Source organism: Drosophila yakuba, chromosome 2L, assembly GCF_016746365.2.
Source record: "Drosophila yakuba strain Tai18E2 chromosome 2L, Prin_Dyak_Tai18E2_2.1, whole genome shotgun sequence".
NCBI lineage: Eukaryota > Metazoa > Arthropoda > Insecta > Diptera > Drosophilidae > Drosophila > Drosophila yakuba.
This window is the reverse complement of record NC_052527.2, coordinates 14,757,076-14,780,700: the sequence shown is the minus strand read 5'-3', so window position 1 is coordinate 14,780,700 and position 23,625 is coordinate 14,757,076. Positions and strand designations below refer to the sequence as shown.

Below are 23,625 nucleotides of genomic sequence, written 5' to 3'. Positions count from 1 at the left end.
TCCGAGTCTGGACTGCTGCTGGTTTTGGCCAAGTCAATTTCCACAAAGGCAACACTTTCTGCTCGGCGAGTTTCAAGATTTACGCTGACACTTGCCAAGGGGCAGGGATTTTGGGGTCCCAGGATTTCGCGCAGGAAGGGTGCCCTGATGGCTCGAGCTCAGCTGTTTGTCATTTCCTGTGAATTATGTGGTGTTAGTTGGCCATGGATGCTGTTTCTGCCAGGGCTTGTTGACTACCGTTTTGTCTATGTCCAACTGCGGGTAGTGTACTGGTTTAGGGTCCGATGATACATAAAGATCGCAAAGAAAACTTCTTGTGCTCTTGAAAAGATTACTAACAAATCAATGCTGGAATTCAGGGTGCCTAGATACAAAGTAATTTATATTAAATATGTTAAAAGATATCCATCTGGGCAATATCCTCTCGAGTAATATTGTCTCAACCCCTTTGGAAAATATTTTTGTGTGCTACCTCAAAAAAACACTCTCCAATTCGATATGGCCCCCCTTTGTGGGGGCGCAGACATATTTTGCGCCGCCCATTAACATAACTCAATGTTCTCGTCGACAGACAGACAGCCCTTTTCGGCCTCCCCGGCTCCCCCCTGCGGTCCATCGCCCCTTGGACTGTGTCAGGTCGTAAACATTTGCTTTCTTTGGTTTTTAATTGGATTTTATTATGCCAAGCCGAAAGTTAGCCGGCTGATATATTTATGATTATTATGTTTGTGCCGTGTCTCTGGCCGTATTTCTTTATTCGGCTCTTGTTTTCGGCTTCCAGGGCACCAGAAGCAGCCAAGTAGAACCGTGAAAGGGGTTGGGCTGAGTGAGAATGACCACCTTAAATAGTATGGTATATTAACTAAAATTAATAATAATTAACAAACGATTTATATCTACTTACATTCAATGCGGTTTGTGGTTAGTATTTCTAGCGAATTCGAGTATCAGTGCCATATACATTTTCATTATAAATTGAACTCCTAATATTTTAAAAAATACCATTTCTTTTTATTTCCAAAAATTACCATTTTATGTTAAGTCGAAGGAGTTCCCGTGCACTTTATCCAGCCCTGCGCACAAGGCCCATTTTGTTTAATTGCCTGGATGAGCAACTAATTTGGACGCGGTTCAAAAGGGCAGCCGGCAAAACAGATCAAAATTTATATGGTTGCGAGCGATGGCGGTGCCGATGCATGTGTAGCGGCACTTAAAGAACTCCAGCCCCAACCAACTGGCCCACTCCATGTGGTGGTGGACCCATAATCCCATTTCCATTCCATTCCCGCGAACGGGAAGATAAAACGTGGCGCTCGCACAGTCCCTAAACGATGAAGAAAAAGAGGGGGGCGTGGCGGGGGCGGGGGCGGACCCGACGAGGGCACACATTTAAATTTATGCGGTTTTCGACTGTGCGGGGTGTGTGAGGGGGTGTTTCTGATGTTGCCTTTTGTGCAGTCAACAATTTTCATGCTTGAGCGATTGCCACGAAGGGCAGGGGAAGGGGAAGGGGAAGGGGATTGCCGGAGGGACGAGGGACGAGGGACGACGGCGGACATAATTAGTTGAAACGGAAGCAAATTTATGTTTTGGCAGTTATGTTTAAATTAATGTTACAAAAATTAAATGCTCATAAATAAAACGAAATTTATGGCCCGACGATGGAGGGGACTTAGTGCCCAAGGTGCGTGGGCTTGTGGACTTGTGGAGAGGAGCGGTGTCCAAGGACCGAGGAGAAAGCCATTCCAAATCTTCCTAATGTGTGCAGAGCAATTTGTTCGAATGTTCGGTCTTGAGGCAAAGAATGCCATCAACGTGTTTAGAGTCCATTAATGGCCTCGAAACGCACTTAATACCCAACTGACACTGGAAGTGACAAGACGATTGTGGGGGTAAGGCTATAAATCGCTGGCACTGGATACTCGGAATCTATTGTAGGCATTAATGGGTGCGGTGAGTGATATTTTATGGGAAATAATTGCTCGAAAGTTCGAGAGCTCATAAAGATGTTCAGAAATTATTTGAGAAACAAGTGGAGAAATAATATTTGCTAGATTGCTCAATAACAAGTATTTTAGGCGCTGACAGAAGCATTTCAAAACAAAACTAATATTCTTAATTTGATTTTCAAGTTTGCAACATGACCATTCCACGATGACAGTTTACAAAAACGTTTGCCAAAGTGGAAATTTCCAAATTTCCTGATTCTAGCCTTCCGACATAACCAGTCCACAGAATTGCAGCCGAAGCGAGTGTGTTTGCCATAAGAGAAAAACCTTTCAAACTTTGCAACGCAATATGTCAATTACTTTCAACAAGGCTGCCAACTGTGTCCAGCACACACACGTATGTAACAGATGAATGAAAAATGAATTTAATTGCCCTATGTTGGGTGTCAACATTTTTGAAATGGGTTCGCATTTGTATCGCCGACCAAAAGCACATTCGGACCAAAGCCGGGCGAATAACTTTTTTGGGTCTTGTGAGGCATGTTGGCAACGTTTTTATGACAGTAACAGCAGTAAAAACGTTGACCTCTGACCGCCCACCGACCCACAAGTTGACGTTGACCCACATCAGCAGCAATTCGAAAAGTATTTTCATATGAATGGCCAACATTCAGCACTCAACATTCTTTGTGCGAATCAGTCAGTTTTAAAAGGGGCTTTGAATCGACGTCCGTCCGATTCAAACTGGGATTTCAATTGCGAGCAAAGTCAAAGTCGGTTTTCCTGTCCTTTGCAGGCGAAACCGCAAAGAGCAACATAATGAAAAGTGTTTGGTCATTTATTGTTTAAATGTCTGACAGCATGCTGACAGCCAAATGCCAAAGTAAGTTGTCACTGGTACTGAATGCTGAATGCGGAATGCTGAATGCTGCATGTTGGATGTTGGATGTTGGATGTTGGATTTTGGTTGGTGGAAGCTGGATTTTGGTTGGTGGCAGCAGGACGCTGAAGTGGATCGCAGTGGTGCGCAGTGGATAAACAGGGCCAAAATGTCTGGCCCTGTCAGTTGGACTGAACGAGGGCGAGAACTTTGAGTGAAGTCCTCCGGAATCCCGGGTTGCTCGAAACTTTCCCAGCGGTTCGCCTTCATCTTGTCGGCAGTGCAAAGTGCAGGCGACATTTGCTTTGATGTTCTCACTTGATTGACTTGCGGCTGCCGCTGCTGCTGCTTTTCGACTGGAAACGTTTCGGAGCATTTCGCTGGGTTAATTAAGCTGGCAAATCAAACGAACATTACGATTACGAGTGCCAGACGAAGGCAAATGACTTGTGCGCACTCGGGATTCAATCCATTTTCCCCAACCAACTCAACCAACTGATCAAACGAACTACTATAACTACAACGGGCTTACCCAGCTGGGATTCTGAGACAGTTTGCTGATGCACTCAGGATATTGAGATATCAATAATTGAAAGCTTAATGAAAAGGAAATATTAATGTGAATTCCAAACGGGTATTAACTATAAGGTGGCGGGTTTTACTAGCCAACTATTTAGTTGTTACCCACATCTATGCATATCATCTTACTTTTTATATGTATCTTAAAAATTTCAAGAGTGGATAGAGCTCCAGTATTTTATTGAAAAGTGCCCCATATCCAATCCAAATATCCAATCAACGAATGCATTGAAGTCAGCCCAACCTTCACTTACGGTCGTAAAACCAATTTTTGTTCAAGCCACTTAAAACGTGCATATCATTGGCTTTTTATTTTTATAGCGCTAACGTGCTTCAATATGGCAATATAATAACCTCCAACTGACAATAAAACATAAATAATTCGCAGGCCAAAGCCGCACATAAGCAACAACATAAACTATAGCCCAACAACAACAAAGTCGCTGTCCAGTCGCTGACTGCGAAGCCAACAACAACAACGGTAACAACAACAAAAGCTATGGCAACAACAATTGCGACAAGCAATTCTCGAATGACAATTGTAAATTGTTTAAATAAAATTTATGAGTGCCCAAATGTGTCGCCATATAATTTCATGCACTTTAACATAAAATTTATCACAATTTGTGTGTCGCATATTTCTTGTATTTCTTGTTTCGCCTTCCTTTTCCACATTCATTTTTCCGCATTTTTTTTCGGTTCACTTAAATAGTTTATATGGGTTTTTGGTCGAGAGCTGGTTTGGATTCTATGGGCGCTTTGCCGGGCGAAATAACAGTAATTGAAATTTATTGCACAATTTATCGCCCTGGCAGAATATTGAGAACTGGCGGACTGACAAGGGGCAGGCGGAGATACATAGGGGGATGGGGAGATAGATCGCTTTTGGTTCGCTTAACTCGCAGTTGTGTTCCTCGCTTTTGTGTGCGACATATTGAAATTTATGTCAATTTAAAAAGCAAAGTTGTCGTGTCAATCATAAAACTCAATTATCGCGCAAGCATTTGCCACATAGCGAATGCAGCGGCAATGGGGAGCGAATGGGGAGCGAATGGGGAGGGGGACTTGACAACCGTCATCAGACAGCTTAACAACTCAATTGAAAAGTCTTCTGGGGAGCGTTTTTACGCGTGTCCAGCTTACGGAGCTCCCCCGCAGACACCCGTGGACCACGAGAAACCCCCACACCATTCAGATTTGATTGCTGGCAATCCGACGTGCCCGGCTGATCATCATCAAAACATGCCACTTCTGTTTTGTTCGCTAATCGCCTTTCAATCGACCCGAAAGCCCATTTCGTTATGCGTTTTTTATGTTTTCTTTCTTTATTATTATTTTTATTTTTGTTTTTTGGCTGGAAATTCCCCCTTCTGGCCCCCAAGGCACTTAAGTGGTTTGGACTTTTCTGAGTGGCACCTCGTTGACGCTGGTGGGTGCTCGTTCACTCACTGACTCTCACCGCTTGTTTCGAATATCAAGTCCATTCGAATGCCCTGCACAGCCCAGTAATTAGTGATTCGCTTGGGGAAGGGGCCAAGATTGAGGCACTTGAAGATCAAAGGCAGATAGCGATGGTCATTTGTCGATGTCCAACTACAAGTGGCTAAAAATGAAGATTGAGTGGAAGTGAGATCACTGGGGAAAATCACTCTGCTCGCTGCAGCTATTCAATATCTATGATATTTTTGCCTCTCGTGGAGAACAAAAATCTATTTTAATCTGTAACTAAAATGTCTGTGGATAAGCCGTACACAGAACATACATTACTCCAATCTCCAATGTCACCAACTTTAAAAAAACTAAAGTTAATAATCTTTTATATTTACCCGCTATCCAAAATGACTGTCATCTGCACGGGCGGAAACGCATAAGCTCTACTGCGAACCGTGCAGGGTATTTGGAGAACAAATCTCAATTAAAACTGTCACAGTCACTCAAAACAAACTGTCAACTTTATTATTAATTAAATGTCAGATTATAGTCGGGCCTGACACACACACAAGCCCCGCCACTTGAAGCCCCGGATCAAGTACTGGGCGGGGCGTCATCCAAATCCACTGCCGTCTAAGGCGTCGCACACTCCTTTGAAGCCAGATCCGGAGGATAGACACCGTATCTGACTGTCTCTCAGTCAGTCAGCCAGTCAGTTAGTTAGTTGGTTGGTTACTGGAAACGCACCACCCCTTGTCACTGCCCCAATGAAATCCACAGATCAGTGAGCTGGAAACGTTGGCGGATTAGTGGACGTGTGCATAACGACTAATCGGAGTGGATTTCGAAAATGATTAGTCAGGCCGGCCATGATGGTCACCCCATGAGTGTCGCAAACGCAATCGCAATGAATATTTGGATTATCAGATAACCAGCATATAATGAGAATGGCGGTTAATTGGGATTTTTAGTGGGTTGCAATCGCGTTCAGAAATCACGCTATAAAGCGATTAAGCACTTGTTCGAGTCCGATCAGCACGATTACATCCATTGCCAGCAATGTGTTATGTGTCAATCACTCATATCAAACTGGGAAAAAATAACCACTTCGGAGAACTTCATAGCATTATAATACCCAACTCTTGAAAAAATGCAATCGAAGCATTTGCGCTGGACTTTGCTGTTAATTTTAGCTTTGGCTGCGGTTGTGGAGAGCTCTATTCTTGGATTCGGCACCAAGAAATCGGATAAGATTCCAGCTAAAGGAGAGGGCTCACCCCTGAACAAAAAACTATCGGCTGACTATATAAACGGGGTGCTCAGCATACAGGGTCGAATGCTTTTTAATGCAGTAAATAAGCCTTCATCTCTCAAACTGTATCGAAGTGCTCGGTATGTGCAGCCCCCTTAGGACTATTCGGATTACAAATCGAAGATAATCGAAACTTATATATTTTACCAAATAATAAATTTAACTATGACCATATAAAAGTTCTCTTTGGAAAGCGTTTTGATTAGGCAGTGGCTGAAGCTGCTTTAAATTACGAAGTCGGAAAGGAAGGCCAATAAGAACCGCACGAGTGTCGCCACGGCTCCAAATAAACCAGCTACACTTTAACAGGCAAATAGTTCACGCCAATCAGCATCGATTAAGGCTTGGACACTCGTACAAAACCGCGATTAGTCCGGCATCTAACAGCAGTCATAACACCCCTTGGCAGCCGGGCAAATGGTTAGCCAGATCGATTTACGATCAGCATCCAGTTGGCTGAGCAGCCAAAGTTGGTGGAGAGTTGGCTGTAACCTCAACGAAGGCAACACCTTGTGTAACATTAATTTGAGCAATTTAAAAGAGGCCGGCCAGTGTCGGCCAGTGGCTACAAATCAATTTCAGCTTGACAACTTAACAGTCTAATCGAAAACAACAAAATGGTTGCCCCGCCAACACGCCGGCATTCGGGCCAACTCAATTGACCAGCTGTCCATGTAGAGTCCAAATATGACCTGTCCCCCGGACTCTCCGATCTTTGTGTCCATTGGACTCCTGACTGAATATACATATACTCCCTTCGTTGAGCTCCTTGTCGCTCAGTAAAATTGTCATATTGCAAGCGCACGCAGGCGCAGCGTAAATGTTAAAAATTATAGTTAAACTCATAAATTACAGGCGTAGTCAGCCGTTGAAACCCGTTCTCCGTTCTCCGTTTTCCGATCGCCGATCTGCGATCTGCGATCGCCCCCCGAAACGAATGAACATGCCCTGACAGCTCTCCGGGTCTTTTAGACAATTTAAAGGCGGTTCGTACTCAATAAACCAAATTCCGCACATAATTAATCGATCCAGAGAGCCGGCTGCAAAAACCAGGCCCCCACTCTGTTTGTTGGCCTTTTATTTTTACTTTTTACACAATATTTTGACTTTGGATGTGGGCTTGAGTGAGAGATGAGGAGTAGCGGTGGCGGAGGTGTGCGAGAGGCGAAACTTTTTAATAGTCGCGCCATAATCGTAAATCTTTTGTGTCCGACGCAGTGCAACGAACGACAGGGCCGACAAAGCCAAGGCTCGGATCAGGATGGATGGTATGGGCATGGTTATGGGGTCGGTGGATTGGGAGGGAGGGAGGCACTGCGGCAGCCATAAGACCGTGGGGATGGGGATGGCGATTGCCAACCCATGCCAACCCATACCACACCATACCTTGCCAAGCGAACCGAACGGCGGTCCTACCTACAAACAAATCGGGCCAATGTTCACAACTTTATTTATCGCTTAAGAACACGGCCAGGTAACTGTCCCTCGCTGAGAAAGGGATTGTTTCTCAGGTGATGAACACTGGCTTTGCACTCTGGGAGCTTATTAGCTCAGGAAGATATTTGAAAGCATCTTTCAAATGAAGGAGTTCAAGCCCTTCGATTTGGAATTACAATGATATTGGCCAATGATCCTTAAAGCCTTTTATGTTTGTCAGTTTTTTTCGGAACGCCACTTCGGCATCGATGGTTCAATGGTAGAATGCCCGCCTCCCACGCGGGTGATCCGGGTTCGATTCCCGGTCGATGCATGTTTATATTTTCCTTTTTGTTAAAAGATTAAGAAAAATCATAAAGCCGTTGTTGTAGTTTATGTTCGGTAATTTTGACCAAAGAAAATAAGAAGCATCGGTGGTTCAGTGGTAGAATGCTCGCCTGCCACGCGGGCGGCCCGGGTTCGATTCCCGGCCGATGCAAATACATATTTTGATTTTTTAGCTTACAAGTTTTCTCAGGGCTGGTGCACGGTCTAATTCTAACAAATACAATATTTTTACCCTATAAGCATATTTACAACCAACTTTATATCTATTAAAGTACCTTTTTATATTAGATATTACCTGCGTGGAAGAATTATCCTAAAATCCGCTTATAAAGTTAATCAGTACAGTAGCATCGGCTTTACAACTTCGTAGCTACTTAAAAAGTCGGCAAACTTCCAGGAATCGTGGTTGTAAAACTTAATCAAAGATCAGTTGGGAAACGATCACTTGATTCCGCGGACTCGTACTCGCATCCGTATCTTTTTCCCATTCACCTTGCGGACAGCAGTCCGAATGAGTCGAGTTGAGTTGTTTCCCCTGAAGAAGGCGCGCACCATGAATAGAGTTAGGATCATGGTCAAATGAGCAGCCTTAAGCAGTATAGTATCCCCAAGCAAGCCCCTCTTGTAAGCCAGACTTGTGTGCGCATTATTCAAATGCCCATCTAAGTATCTGTCGCTGTCGCCGGCTTTGTATCTGTATCCGAGTCCGTGGAAAAGCCAAAGCGAGCGCATGCCAAACCACGTAACCCAACGAAAGAAACGAAACGAAACGAATCGGCGAGAGAGAGAGAGAGACAGCGACAACATGGAGAACTGTCAGTTGGAGCTGACATATAAACTGACAGTTTGAAATTGAGGTTTTCTCCATGCTGACAGCGTAACACGTCAACTTAAGGAGGCATGAGGCCGACCGAAGTGCCTGTCCAGATACAAATAGACAACCGGGGCACCGAGGAGTGCGCGACTAGCCCATGTAAAACGAAAAGATAGTTAAGGCTCCGTAGGAGCGAGATGGAGGTAAAGAGAGAGAGAGAGGGAGCCACAAGCTATCGCAGACAGCAGCCGTAGACAGCAGGCAATTTGACAGCTTAAACACACGAGCATGTCAAAATGATATGATCGCTAAGTGAGCGCAAACACACAAAAGCCCAGGACGGTATACCAAGATATAGCCAGATGAATGCAAAACTAGCGGGGTGGGGCTGTTAAAGTACAGTAAAACATGCCGATGTGAAAAATAATGTTTGGAACGGAGTTGGGAAGGAAGCTGTCAAGGAATATTATCATTTTTATAGGATGATTTCCGGTTAACTTATATAAAACCTGTTAATTTAAAAAATCTTTTTTAAAGCTTTAGAATTTGGAACTCTTTTGTGACATAATTAACCTAAAATATATAATTAAAAACCACAAAGTTTATAATATTGTATGTTCAACATAAACCAAGCCAACAGCAGCAGTGAAGCCTGTAATTTAGCATATTATACCAAAATCCAATCCTAGCCAGCCTCAAGTGTTGCATCTTCTTTGCGCTGCTGCACATCGGGTTCTTTAATAACAAACACACAGCTCGTCGCTCGGACAAAACTTTTGCCTGTCAGCGCTGGTTCCAAGTGGAGCCCGACTTCAGAGTTGGGGTTTTTAGGTCTGGGTCTGGGTCTGGGTCTGGGCTATATGCTGGGCATCTGAGACGGGGTCTGAGACGGAGCCAGTGTGTGTGCCTGGGTAACTTATCTCGGCTTTCAGTGTCAGCATGTTGTAGCTGTTGTGTGCTCGTTCGGAGGTTCGGAGGTTCGGCGTGCGTGTTGCTTTTCATGTTTACATTAATAAAAGTCAAAGGTTCTCGAGACTGACATATTGTAATTTATGTTTAGTGACAGCTTTATATCGGCGCAAAAAGAACTTTAATCACTTGTTATTTAGCATAAATGAGTTGCCTCCTCTCGCCTCTCGGGATGACTTGCGGATGAGTGGAATTGATTTGTTACTTTGGGATCGGGTAACCCATCTGAATATGCAATCTCTCAGACGTGTGATGACCGCATCGAGGATTGCATATGGAATACGTCTACGAACTATGTTATATACGTAATAAATAGTATTTAAATTTATTTTATTGAATACTCTTAGTGCGCTGACGGGTGTGCAAAATTGAATAAGCTGCCACTTAGAATGGGGGTCTCTTGTCAGTTTTGTGTCAAAATAAATGAAGTTAAATGACAGTTTAATCAAGGCGTCAGGCAATGTCAGAGCATCATCAACCCCATGGCACCGTCATTATCGTCATTGCTTCTATATATGTACATATGCACGTTCAGTCACTCAGTTAGTGAGTTAGTGAGTCAGTTGGTGGGTTAGTCATGTGTGTGCCCCTGCTCGAACACGAGGAACTATTGTAACCCAACTGCTGTTGCTGTTATGCTGACTGCCTGTGACTTGTGTAATACATATCTGGCGAACAATGCAAATCCGTCGGGCAAGTACGTACACTTTTTATATATATCTTCTCTTGGCTTGTCATTGTCAGGCATTTGGCGAGAGACGTTCGTAAGTGCATTTGCATTTTGCATTTGGCGCGTTGCAAGCTGCAAATGTTTCTGACACTTGACAGCCAACGCACTGACAGCTATAAAAATGTACGATAAACTAGCAGTACATGGCCAACAGCATGGCAGAAAATACTGTGCAAATCTGGAAAACTTAAAAATAAAATGCTTGTTTAAAAACTGAAAATCCTCCAAAAATAATCAAGCTACTTCTAGCATTGAAAAAGGAATGTGCATCAATCAAATTTACAAATTCCTGTTACAAGTTGCAACCTCAAAACCAATTTATCCAGATAGACCAAATCATCTGGTAATTATTATCAGCGGGATGTGTTTGTTGTGGCTTTAACCGGCCCGCAGATCGACCGACTCCCGCGTAAATATAGAAAACCAAATAAATCTTCTCCGCTCTTTGAGGACGCCGTCTTCCTGTGGTGGGGAATACATCTGTACATCTGTACTCTTTATGCCGCATCATCGTCGGCAAGAAGTTGTTTACAAATGAATTTAATTGATCAATCAAAGCGAGTGAAGATCAAAAAAAAAAAAAAAAAAGGAGAAAGAAATAAGATCAAAGCAACGCGGAGCCCAAAACAGACAAATGCCGTACAAGCAGCGACAAGCCGAACATGCGGCAATCAGCCAGCAAGGGGCAACACCACAAGCACATTAGACATGTTCTTCGCTCGTTCAGTCACTCACTCACTCAGTCAGTCATTCAGTCACTCAGTCATCCAGTCATCCAGTCACTCAGTCATTCAGTCAGCCATTCCGATCGCTGCGCGTCCATTTGGCCCCACCACTCCAACTTCCACTCGAAGATTCATTGCATCGCACTGCATCCAATGTTGTTCGCTGGCGTTGTTTTGATTGGTATCACTCAATGAACTTTGATTGTTGTAAATGTAATTAATCAATAACACAAACATTTACACAACAGCCAACAAACGGAGAGCGATGTGGCATGGGGCACCATCAGCATCTTAATCAACAGCAATTGTGCTGGGAATCGATTGGAGATTGGAGATTGTTGTGACATTGGGTCTGGTCTTGCCACGTCTGGACTCGGTCAATGTTTGCCAAGTTGAAATGGAAGATAATTTCGAAAATGTAGTGTCTATATGAAGAAAGATTCTATATGTGCTGACTATGAAGGGTTATTATCTAGAGTATTAATATATGAATATGTAATAGCGACTATTCTTTTAAGTCAAAGTTTCCAATCAGATTCCATGTGTTTAATATAATATGTACTCAATTTTATGTTAATAAGACCCTATGAACAGGTTTTAAGGGTTGGCTCTCATATCTATAACAATTACTGCAGTCAATATCAATTAAATAGTTCATAACATTTCCATACGTAATAGATGCTATTAACTGCTTAAACTGGAATGCGATTACGTTTTAAATGTTTGTTTAAAAATCAGCTTATAAAATATATGCCTCTCCTATCCATTTAGTCATCGCTACTGTTTTAGGCCATTGATATCAATTATTCGTGCACCGGTTTTAGGACTAATTACACCTGCTTTGCCTAGCCATTCAATGGAACCTGCTCACTCTTTAAACGTCATTACATTAATTAATTGCCAAACCGAGTGCATAATTTTAATAAATATTATAAGTCCCAACCTCCGGTGGCCAACAACAAACAAAAGTTACTGCGACTAAACATCCGGCGGAGGTCACGGAGAGCAGGCATCCAAAATCCCATAAATAAACCAACCGAAGCGAACCGATCCCCAGTGAATTGAGCTGAAAAATGGTTTACAAAATATTTTATTTTATTTTGTTCCATTGCGATAAGGCACAATAAGTGGCAAGGAGTGGGTGTGCGAAATCTGCGCCACAACAATAATAGCTGAAAAATTTGTAAATATTTCATAAATGGGACATAAATTAACACAACTAATGCCATAAACTACAGCGGCGGCAGCAACAATAACCACTGTTGCCATGATTTGTTGCACGATAATTGCAGCCAGTTGCAGTAGCACAGTGGCAGTGTGGCAGTGTCAGTCCCGACAAACTTACGAACACGAAAAATAGTCGCAAAAGTTGACATTTTCGCTCGCTTTATCTAAATGCACTAAATAAACCGCACACACACAGATACCGCAGCACATGTGCATAATGTCATTTGTTCACAATTTATCGGTGGCCCCACAAAATGTGAAAGCCAAACGACAAAAAAAGAGCAGCAACAGGGGATATCGGGCGGCAGCATAAATATTTTAATATGATTTACAAGCGGATGCAGTCAGAGCTTAGACTCGAATTTCGGGTTTGGTTCTGGTTGCACTCTTTTTGTTTACCCATATCTATTAGATACTCATAGCGAGGGCACTGCACTATATGCGAGTATATTTTATAAATGGGCTTTCCGCAAAAACAGGATGTTTTTGATAACGTGGAGGTTTTCCGAGGGCCAATGCAGTTGTCGGACATGAAATATGGATTAGCCGAAAATTATGCATATGTACATTATACTTTGCCGGCTTTTGGGATAACAGCAGAGCATTAGTATTTAGTTTAATATTTATGTTTCCGATATGTTAATTTAGTACTTAAAATTGTCCAGTGCTGTTCATGAAACTGTCAACTGATGCAGAATTATTACTCTGACCGGGAAGTTCTAATTGAATTCTCCATTGAAACATTTAAGTCTAATGTTTTTAATATATAAGTTACATTGGAGTTAAGCGTCAATTTTCATGATTGGTTCAGTAAAATGTTGAAGAGATTATCAACAGCAATAAGAAGATAGGTGCCACCTTAGGAAATGACAGAATTTATCTATTTACCTATAGAAGTTATCAACCCTAATACTTAGGAAATCGTTATATCGTTCGCAAAGAAGAGAAATATTAGAGAACCATTTGAACGCAAAAAGATAGTCGCCTTCAGGAATTTGCAAAAGTTTCGTAAGCTTTTCATTCAGGAAGTTTATTTAAGACACGTAACGTCGGAATACTCGTCTTGACGTTGGTAAATTCAACTTAGTAGCCGACCTACAAAAAATTAATCTTTTACTTTTGCATAACTCTACTTACTTTGTTAAAACAAACCATTAACCATAACCACCATTAAATTAAATTAAGTAGGTTACTAAATCTGAAGATCTAATAATAAATACACCAACATAAAATACACCAATATGTAGTAATTAATGTCCATAAATATAAATGTGGCTTATAAGATAGATAATTACAGTTATTGCTCTCATTTCCAACGATTTGTATTTTTAATTGCCCGTAAATGCGCTATTTTTGGGTATTGTTTTATACAACTTTAATCAGTTTCGAGATTTTAAAATATTCAAATTAACGTTCTCGCTCGCTGAGACCAAAAGGTGGCAGCTACATGAGTCAGTTTACGTGATAAGAAAATTACTGGTTACACTTATTAGACAGCAACATGTCAGAGATAGCAGGCGGCCCGGAGAACCCCGGCAAACAAAGGGCGTGCCCCAAACGACTTCCTCATCAACCGCACCAACACCCCCAACACCCCCAACAGCCCCAAAACCCGCAACACCCGCAACATTCAGGCATCGTTTGCCCCTCGCTCGCTGTGCGGTTCAGTTCGCTGGCAAATCTGAAAGTGTAATAAATTTTAAACAATGCGGAAAATTTACGGTGATTTTCGCTGACATGCCCACTTCTGAGCTTTTCGGGCAGAGGCAGCAGCAAATGAGGCGAGGCTATACGATGGGCATGGGTTTGGGTATGGGTATGGCTTTGGGTATGGGAATGGGTCTGGGTCTGGTACATATAGAGGGCTGAAGTGTTGGTAGCATGTCTCGAAAGTCGACTCGCGTCGAGTTGGTGGCGGTATATCAAAGAGCTTTTGTTAACCGCCCCCTCGAGTGAAGTGGAGTGGAGGATAAATGTGTAGACGGAGACGACGTCACAAACTGTTGAAAGCGCAAAGTGAAAGATATATGACTTCAAGTAGGTGTAATCACACTCACACTGGCTAACTGCCACACACATGCGGATAGGTATAAGATCTTAAGTGACAGGCATACACGCATTCGGGAATACCTCGCACCTTAGCAGGAAATAACTCTAGATATTACCTATAGATTTTTAAAGCTCAAAATATTTAATAAAATAGTAATAGAATATTTGATAAGGATGAGTCAGTTTACACGCATCAATAACTTTAAAGCCAATGTAAGTTAAATATAAATCCCGGGTAATCACAAATTAAGTTTTCATTTGCAAGCTCCTGCCATTTTAGGCTTTGAAAAATTAGTTGGACCCCGTCCAAGGGTATGGAAATTGCACTGCTTTTTTTCGCTAAAGAGGAAACTCGCTGACTGCTTTACGCTGAGAAATTACTTGGCCCATGGGTTTTCGTTGTCTTTCGGCGAGAATTCCCCCACCCAATGCATAAATTCTACAATTTTCTTTTCGGGCGAGGGCAAAGGGTTTACCTTGGCCGCTCTTGGCCCAACTCACGTTGGCTTCTCCTTTCCCAGCCGTTACTAGGTCTTGCCATTATTATTTTTGGCCGCCCTCCTCTGGTGCCTGAGTGTTTGCGCCGTGGCAGAGTATGCGTGAAATGCGATTTATTGTTTTCGTTAAAAAGATTTATTATGCCCTATGCATGAACCCGAAACCAGCTCAGCAGTCCCATTCTCTAACCCCTGCTTTCCCCGGCTTTATTTGAAAAGTTTGCAAAAATCGTTGCCCCTCGGTAAAGTGGGCAAGGACTCGCAGATAACAAAAGGTTTATTATTTGGTGTCTAGGAAACGTTGCGTTGATGTCTACTAAGCTGCTTTAATCAACAGGATTACCCGTGATTGACCGCATATAGAATAAGATAAAGGCATTACGTCAAACACTGAAGCAAATGGAAGGCTATTTGGTTATCAATAAAGCAATGAAATGGTGATTGGTAAATTCTAGAAAAACATTATTGATTTCACGAACCAAAGTTTGTAAAAATGGATTCAGTTTTCGTTAGATTGATTGCATACGGAAACTATAAGTTGGTGTCCAGACACAGATGAAAGATATGCTACCATCGGAAACACAACTGCTCCAGAAATGCAAACCACTTCAAATCCACTAAGTGCCATCAATATCCGGGCATCAATTACAATTTCCAATCCACTTCCCTCTGGCAGTCACGCCCCCTCGATTGGAAACTGTTGAACTCCCTGACCACCACTGACCCCCAAAGAGATGCCGCCTGACTCCAGACTCCAGAATCCCAGCGGTCGGGGGCCTTACTTGGGATCAGAGCATGAAGTTGGGAGTCGAGAGTCGGGAGTCGGGAGCCCGGAGTCAGCGGGTACAAATTGCATTCGCAAGACACTCGTACACTTGCCACTCCGCCCGCCCCATCAGCTTGGATGCCCCAGCCGCCCAGCTGGCGCTCAGCCGCACAAACGTCAGAGCACATTATTGTAAATTGAACTCAATTACCAGTGACAGCAGACAAATTGAAGTGGAAATTGAGATCTTCTTTTGGGCGAAGAAGGCGGTGATGGCAACGCGAATCGCTGAACGACGAAAAGCTTATAAAAGAATGACGAAAAAACTTAATACTTCCCAAAAATAAGACATAAATATACATTTTTCAAGGGAGAGATTCGCACACTCGCCAAGTACTCAGCACTAATAAGCCATCTCAGAAGTAACAACGAGTATTTAATGACAGAAAAATGTATATTATTTATAGCTTCGAACGCAATATGTACACATTTTTCTATTTACAACTTTTGGGATCTAAATTGAATTATTTGAAGACTTACTTCTCGGTAATTACGATACCCCAGCATAGAGTACCTAAGGCAAAAAAATCAGAGAAACTAATTCACTTAAGAACACTTTGGTCTTGACGGGCCCCAGAATGTGGGCCTTCCCTTGAACATCCACCCCAGGATTGTGTGTCTGGCAGTCTGTGAAATGTCATTTGTCAAATGCACTTTGTGTCACTGTCCGTCTGTCGCAGTTCCCATCATGACTTCTCAGACCCCGTGCTTGATGTCCAAGTGTCACAGACATGCGGGTGAATTTGTCAAGATTTTATAAAAGCGAAATTGGTGGTGAACTGCGGGTGGGGGGCTGCGTCCTGTGGCTAATTTATGAGTCAATTAGTCTGGCCGTGCATAAATATTATTAATAAATAGAGCTTTGGCCAAGGTAACGTAAACAGCATACTGCTATACTGAGTGCACTCGGACATCCTAGAGTTATTTTGCTAATCGCGCGAGTTGCGTTTATTGTGTCTTTGCTTTATGGTCCATTCATTTTGGCACAAACTCTCCGCCTCAGAGGCAAGTGGTAAACACAATTGCAGCCAACATTGTTGCACATATACACTGAGAAGAAATCAGTGCATATCCACCGTACTCTGACAAAGCAATAACAGTGCGGGATATTCAGTGCACTTATGCTTTCTTAGGAACTATTCAAAGTTCAAACTGTATTTTTAGAATGCATCCAACATACTTCTTGCAGCCTTAGTTTCAGTGCATGGGACTGTGGCACAGAATGCTTCGTTGGGAATTAAGTGCCGAGTTGGCTCATATTTTATAGCCAAAACAAATGCTTGCAATGGGGTTAATGTGGTGGGCGCGTGTAGATCATTATAAACGCCAGCTGATATTTATAAAAATACACATTCGAAAAAGCAATCAAATCAAATCAACATGAAAGGAAACTGTACAAGTTAATGTACAACATATCTGCTTTAATGAAAATTTATGGCTATAATAAAAACATCGAGGGGAATGCAGCTTGGTGTCAAACGTGATGAAAGAGTGAGCAAAAATGTGGAAACGTAAGAGTGATTGAGTATGAAACTCAGTCGCAGTTTTGGCTAGAGCGCTGGAGCTAAAACCGAAAAGCTCCTTATCGCTTCAACAAGCTCTGCTCCGAGCTCACACAAATGTGCAGCCGATAAAAAATCTATAAAATAAATACGTTCACGTGGCCGTGTTGCCCATGTTGCCATTGCACAACGCAGTAGGGACCCATTTTGCCATCGGCCATATAACACACCCTAACACAACCAACAGCGCCAAGGGCCCCCAAACAAATCGAAGCAATTTACGAAAATGTAGAAAATGTCATTGGGCTGTCAGAATGCATCGTTGTTGTTGACATGTGACCATCCCTACATGCCCCCCTCTCTTGGGTGCAAAAATATAGTAGAAATTGTTATAAAAATCCACAGTGCAACGTATAACAAATTGCACAGCAGCAGCAGCAGAAGCAGCAACAACTCTGCTGTTTCTGACAGCGAAAGCATTGTTGGCTGACAGCTCGAAAAGGGCTCGAAGAGGGGGAGGGGGTGTTGTGTGACTACGAGCCAAACAGATAGTGCCACACAGCGCCAGGAGGGGGAGGGGGTGGCAATGGGAATGGGGGCAGGCTCTGAGGAGGGGCACACTAACGTAACGTAACGCAGCAACGTTACACAAGGGGCAGCATGGGTGTTCCCTCTGTTCTGTCACTGCTGTTGGCCGTTAAATTAATGGCCAGTGGAAGTGGCAGCTGAGTAAAGAGAAATGCAACACGGAATATGTAATATGCACATGTGTTGGCTTGCGTACACCAAAGAAACGAGGATATTTTCGACGAATACCTACCGCCAGTAACCCAAATTGGGAACACCGTTTGAAATTTCGTTTTAATTAAGGCCTCTCTAAAACGTTACGGAAACTTCACTTCTCGATGGTGTAGAGTATCCTGGCACTTGAAACTGAAGAATGGTGTACACATCTTCCGTTCTTAAAGAAATATAAATATAAGATTGCTGGTATACCTAAGAATGAAATGATCTCGTAAAATATAGTCCTTTCCAAAAACAATATAATATATGTATTCGAGTTCCTCAACTATATGATACCACTGACTCAGCTTGTGGAAGTACGAAGAAGTATAATTGGTTTTAAACTGAAGTTAAGGTTAAATCGCTTTGCTTTGAAGGAAATCGTGGTGAGTTGCTTGGCATGACTTTTCGGTAACCGCCAAGGTTTCGACTATTTTGAATTTTCTCCATATTCCCGCGAGTCCTGGCAGTCGTCTGGGTTTCGCAGCTGTTTGGCTGTTGTCTCATTTAAAATGTGAGTAGCTCTCAACATTTAACTGACAATGAGTTGTTGGCTGTTTCGCCGCCGACTGGTTGGACTTCGTGCTGCGTTGCACCGCTGGCAGCCAAGTGACAGATAGCGAGTCCCAGGCAGGCTGGCAGGAAGCGACTGAGACTGGGACTGAAACTGGGACTGGGACTGGGACTGAGACAGGAAGACCGAGGAGCCGGAGGACAATGGGGCAGAGAGAAAGGAGATCCTGGCGGCGGGCTGGCAGGAAGAGACGAGTAAGACGAGTAGCGCGGGGCAATCAGGCGATGCGAGAAGATTGAGGGGAGGAGTCGTGGCGTTCTTTTGTTGGCCTTTTCTGCTCGGCCTTCAGTACGGCTTGATCGTAATTGTGAGTGACAACGGCTTGATGCCTGATTATGATAAATGAATTGTTAAATTGAATTAGGTGTTGCCGCGCTGCTGTCACTCACAAACCGTCGTCATATTTCCCTCAATTCCCGGACCAAGTTTCTTTTTCATTGTACCCTGTAATCAGTAGGACGAGGAGTATGTCGCACTGGAACATCAGTTCAAAAGGGTTAATTACGTAAGTATTATACACTTTTTATGGTTCAACTGAAAGAATTTGTAATGAAACTTTCAATATATTATAAAGTAATATCATTACATTTATAAAATGTAGAAACAAATGAAATGATTTTTAGTTTATTCTTCGGTGTTACTTATAATATAAGTGGTATTAATGGGTCGAGAAGCTAGCGTGCTGGTTGGCTTTCTTTTGGTTTTGCTCTTCGCAACTCCTGCCACCACTTCACATTGAAATTGCATGAAATTTGATATTTTTCAGCGCTTGTCAACGGGGCCAGGAACACAAAGGGTTGGGCTGGGCTTGTCAGATGATGGACATCCTGCCTGGAAGGGTTGTTTGGCAGGGCAGGAATGGTTCAAAATCTGGCGACAATTGTTGTCTGTCGCGGTGTGGTGTGCTCGGAAAATTAGCTCAGGTTACCTTAATTATGGGGTCTCCTGGTGCCTGCGAATCCTGAGAGCTTTGTTTGTTTGCGTTCATGAGTAGTTGAGCTCTGGTTTCTAATAGGCTCTTAGATGTTTGAGTTGTTTGAGTTCACAGAAGTTAATAGACGGCTGTCAGTGGTACTCGTCTTTCACGTTTGGACAACCTGGGAATTCTGGGAAGTGATATGTTATATTTTCGTATTTGTTGTTGTTTTGAATTCTGCTGGACCATATCATAAATTAATACAAGAGTTTTTATTTTTAAGATATTTTAGAAACTAATCGCTTAAGTCGATCAATTAATTTACAATCTCCTGTCTATTTTTAGCACTATAATTAATTTGTTTGACCAAAGCTTAAATTTTAGTATATTGGCGGATCAAATTAAGCAGCATCGGTGGTTCAGTGGTAGAATGCTCGCCTGCCACGCGGGCGGCCCGGGTTCGATTCCCGGCCGATGCAAACACAATTTTTTATAACTTTATTTTTATATTTACTGCAATATTTTTATATTTATTGTTTATTTGCTAACACTAATAAAAATCACAACGGAATCGTTAGTTGAAACCTGTTTACCCAACTCTTTTTTCGTTGGTTACATTTGTAATCCGGTTTTACCATTGTAAAATGCGAAGAAGATTTTTGCGAAGATTCGCGTCTCGTTTTTTGCTTAAAGGAAAATTTTAACTCGGAAAATATTAGTTTTCCCAACAGCATCGGTGGTTCAGTGGTAGAATGCTCGCCTGCCACGCGGGCGGCCCGGGTTCGATTCCCGGCCGATGCATCTTAATATTTTAATAATTATATTAAATTACTGAAAAATATTATAATATTTTGGTTAATGATTATTTCTTATCTATTAATATGTTAAGCAAAGGATATACTATTTTATACTTATTTTTACGATTTCTTCGCCCAGATAGTTTAAGTCACGCTATAGCTTAAAAAAGAATACTATAAAATAGTAAAAAAATCTATTATGCATCGGCCGGGAATCGAACCCGGGCCGCCCGCGTGGCAGGCGAGCATTCTACCACTGAACCACCGATGCTTCTTATTTTAAGGCGCCGAAATTCCCCAACAAAAATAGTTGAAGCTATTTTAATTAACCAAAATATAAAGATTAAATTACCCATAAAGATAGTAAGCACTATTATCGAATCTCTAGGTTTATAATCATTTTTATATGTTTTTACTACCTCCTGTATGAAATTGACAATATAAAAAATGTCCCTTAGGCAACTATTTTCCACAAAAGTCACCCCAAAATATTTTCTAGCTGACGTTCAATTTTGCTGGCTAATCAAACCACACACCTACGCGATTGTCATTCATTTTCATGCAGACTGACAGTAGCTGACCAGCACTCGGTTCCCTCATTAGTGTGGCCCATTCAGTCACTCATCACTCACTCGAGCGTCGTGTTTTTGGCTGGGTAATATATCACGGGGCTCACGGTCGCAGGGATGCGTAGGAAAATGGGAAAACTGAAGCAGAAAAATGAACGAACTTGTTGAAAATCACACCTAGCTGGGCGGAGATCCACTGGCCCCGAAAACTTCTGGAGGGGAATGCTGGGAGGTGTCACAGCAAAACAGCTACCAGCGACAATGACAACGGTTCCACATTGTTGTCACATGTCACCCGACGCTGGAAAAGATGACACCACTCTGCGGGGAACGGCAGGAGGAGCAGAGGGATGAGCGTGAAATACGAGTCCTTCGGCATGTAGCGCAAAATGAAATGGGCGAAAAATGATGAATGACAAAATTATACAGCAAATGCGCGTCAAGCTGACATGTGACCACTAATGAGGATCAACTGGAGTCGAGAATGGAGGATGGGGACCCCTATGGGTTGTCAATACTCGCTCTTTTTTGTTTCGAACCACTTGAAAGTCAAATTTTGGCATTAAATTTCAGATGGACGGGCAAACATCCTTTTTGTATTGGATTTCACAGGCACATCCTTCGTAATCATGGTACCCATGGAGATCGCATAGCACGGGACATACAAATTCTGCAAAGGATATAATAAAACTTAAGCCTATCAACCGAAATTATATAACCCCCTGCGAAGTAAAGATTCACTTATCTAAACGATGCTGGTGCCGACAAAGACGTCATAACCTCGGAAAGTGCACAGTGCCAAAATGGCCAGGAAGTCGGACCATAAGCAGCCAAAGTCGTTTGCTGAAATGAGCATATCATACTGGGGGCAAAGACGCGGCAGTGGTGGCAACCAGACTACCGTCGAATAATAAAATGCAAAGTCAGCAGGAAATTCGCACTGGGGTAGTTGCGTCTGCTTTTCAGCTGAGCACACAAGAAAAATGGAGGGAAAATGCAACTTGGTTGGAGTTTTAAAATCTTGATGAGGCCACTGGGGTCTAAAAGTAATTGAATGTATAGAGCATGAATATGCATACTTGGGGTTGCTCACAAATCAGGAAATCATTAAAAAAAAAATTTAAGTGAGGGACATAAAATAAAATACTGTATTACATATTACCTGAACGACATGACTGAAAAGTAATTTTCGATAGTTGTATCATAGTACTGCCAAATATGGCAAGCCAAACTTTCCAAGTCCATTTCCGATTAAGCCGCACTACTAATGGAGACACCCACGCAAGTGGATCACTGGTGGATCGGCACCACGCACCAAGGTAATAAAATGTGCCCCACTGTGCGAAAACGGTTGACTTCCAAGTCCGGCGCCCGTCATCAAATGTCGCGATCAGCGAGCCACGATCAACACAGAAGGAGTAAAAAATACAGAAAAAAATTGAAGAATAAATACAAAATAAATGCTGCTGTGCGTCCAAGGCGATGCTGAAAGTGGTGCGGTGTGTTGGCTGTGAGTGCCTAAGTAGTAGTTGTCATTTGAGTGACTTTAATGGTCTGTTGAGACATAATCGCTGCCATTTTAAATGGAATTTTATTGCCACTTCACGAAATTTTTATTGCTGAACCAGCAAGCCAGCCAAGCCAACGAAGCCCAGCCCGATCGAGCGTTCGTTCCGTCCCCACTGCCAAAATAAAAACAAAATACGTATTTAAAAAAAAATAATGCTGCATGCTGCGGTGACGATGACGTGGTGCAGCAGACTCTGTCGGTGGTGCCGCCGCAATGGCAACCAAATTGTTGCATTTAAAAGCAAATTGATGGCCGCAGAATTAAAGGAGGCCACACCACGGACAGTTGGCGAGTTGAGTTGCTGAAATTCAAGTTCCCCGCGCTCCGATTACGCATTAAGCACAGGCAAACCAAGTCCAATGCACTGCGAAAAATTGCAGTCATGAATTTAATACGACATTCAAGTGGCAACTATGAAGCATGTTTAGTCTGTACAACACAGACTCTTCTTAAATCTTGAACAATTCAACAGTTATTTCATTTAAATATATATGCTTGCAACAGATCTGCTTCACTAAATTAAGAAATATTTTATGTTTATTCTAAAAAACTTTCCTTAGGAATATTAGGAAGAATAATCCTTATAGTTAAAAGATCCCATCCGATCAGCGTTCCCAGTGCAGCACAGATCGCGGCAAAGCCTAAACAACGACGTGTTGGTATAATTTTGTAGACTAGTTTATTGGACACATTAAATATGGCCTGATAATTAAGTCATAAATTAGATTGCAACCGCGACGACGACGTGAACGACATGGACGAGTGTCACCATATCAGGTTACGTGGCATCCACAGCAGGCGGCCTGTCGCGGCAAGGAGGCAGGGGAATGCGTCTCATTTAAAATTGATGCCTAATCGAATTTCTTTATCGCGTGTGTATGTCTTGTCTCCGACAACCGAGGACTGAGGCTCCATCGCCTCCATCGTCTCCACCGGATCCCCCCACGTTGCCCGGCATGTCTGGGGCAGAAAATTTATGGATTTGCATATTGCGACACTAAATGTTTTAAGGTCTCTGCCGGCGGAGGCTTGGCGACGATCGTGTCAGGAAGCTAATGTTTAATGAATTCAATTTCTTTATGCGCTACTTGGACGATCTGAAAATGGTTGAAGTCTTTAGGAGGAAAGGCAGCCCGAAAGGAAAATTTGTGTTTGTCTTTGA

The 23,625-nt window shown here is 42.6% G+C and overlaps 5 non-coding genes across 5 annotated transcripts; 4 read left to right on the top strand and 1 right to left on the bottom strand.

The window, feature by feature from the left end:
• Positions 1–7,830: 7,830 nt before the first annotated feature.
• Trnag-ccc lies at positions 7,831–7,901 on the top strand. Its single transcript has one exon. It is a non-coding gene; the product is annotated as a tRNA-Gly (tRNA).
• A 94-nt stretch (positions 7,902–7,995) lies between these two features.
• On the top strand, positions 7,996–8,066 carry Trnag-gcc. Its single transcript has one exon. It is a non-coding gene; the product is annotated as a tRNA-Gly (tRNA).
• Positions 8,067–19,935: 11,869 nt separating this feature from the next.
• On the top strand, positions 19,936–20,006 carry Trnag-gcc. Its single transcript has one exon. It is a non-coding gene; the product is annotated as a tRNA-Gly (tRNA).
• Positions 20,007–20,257: 251 nt separating this feature from the next.
• On the top strand, positions 20,258–20,328 carry Trnag-gcc. Its single transcript has one exon. It is a non-coding gene; the product is annotated as a tRNA-Gly (tRNA).
• A 196-nt stretch (positions 20,329–20,524) lies between these two features.
• On the bottom strand, positions 20,525–20,595 carry Trnag-gcc. The gene has a single exon. It is a non-coding gene; the product is annotated as a tRNA-Gly (tRNA).
• Positions 20,596–23,625: the final 3,030 nt, after the last annotated feature.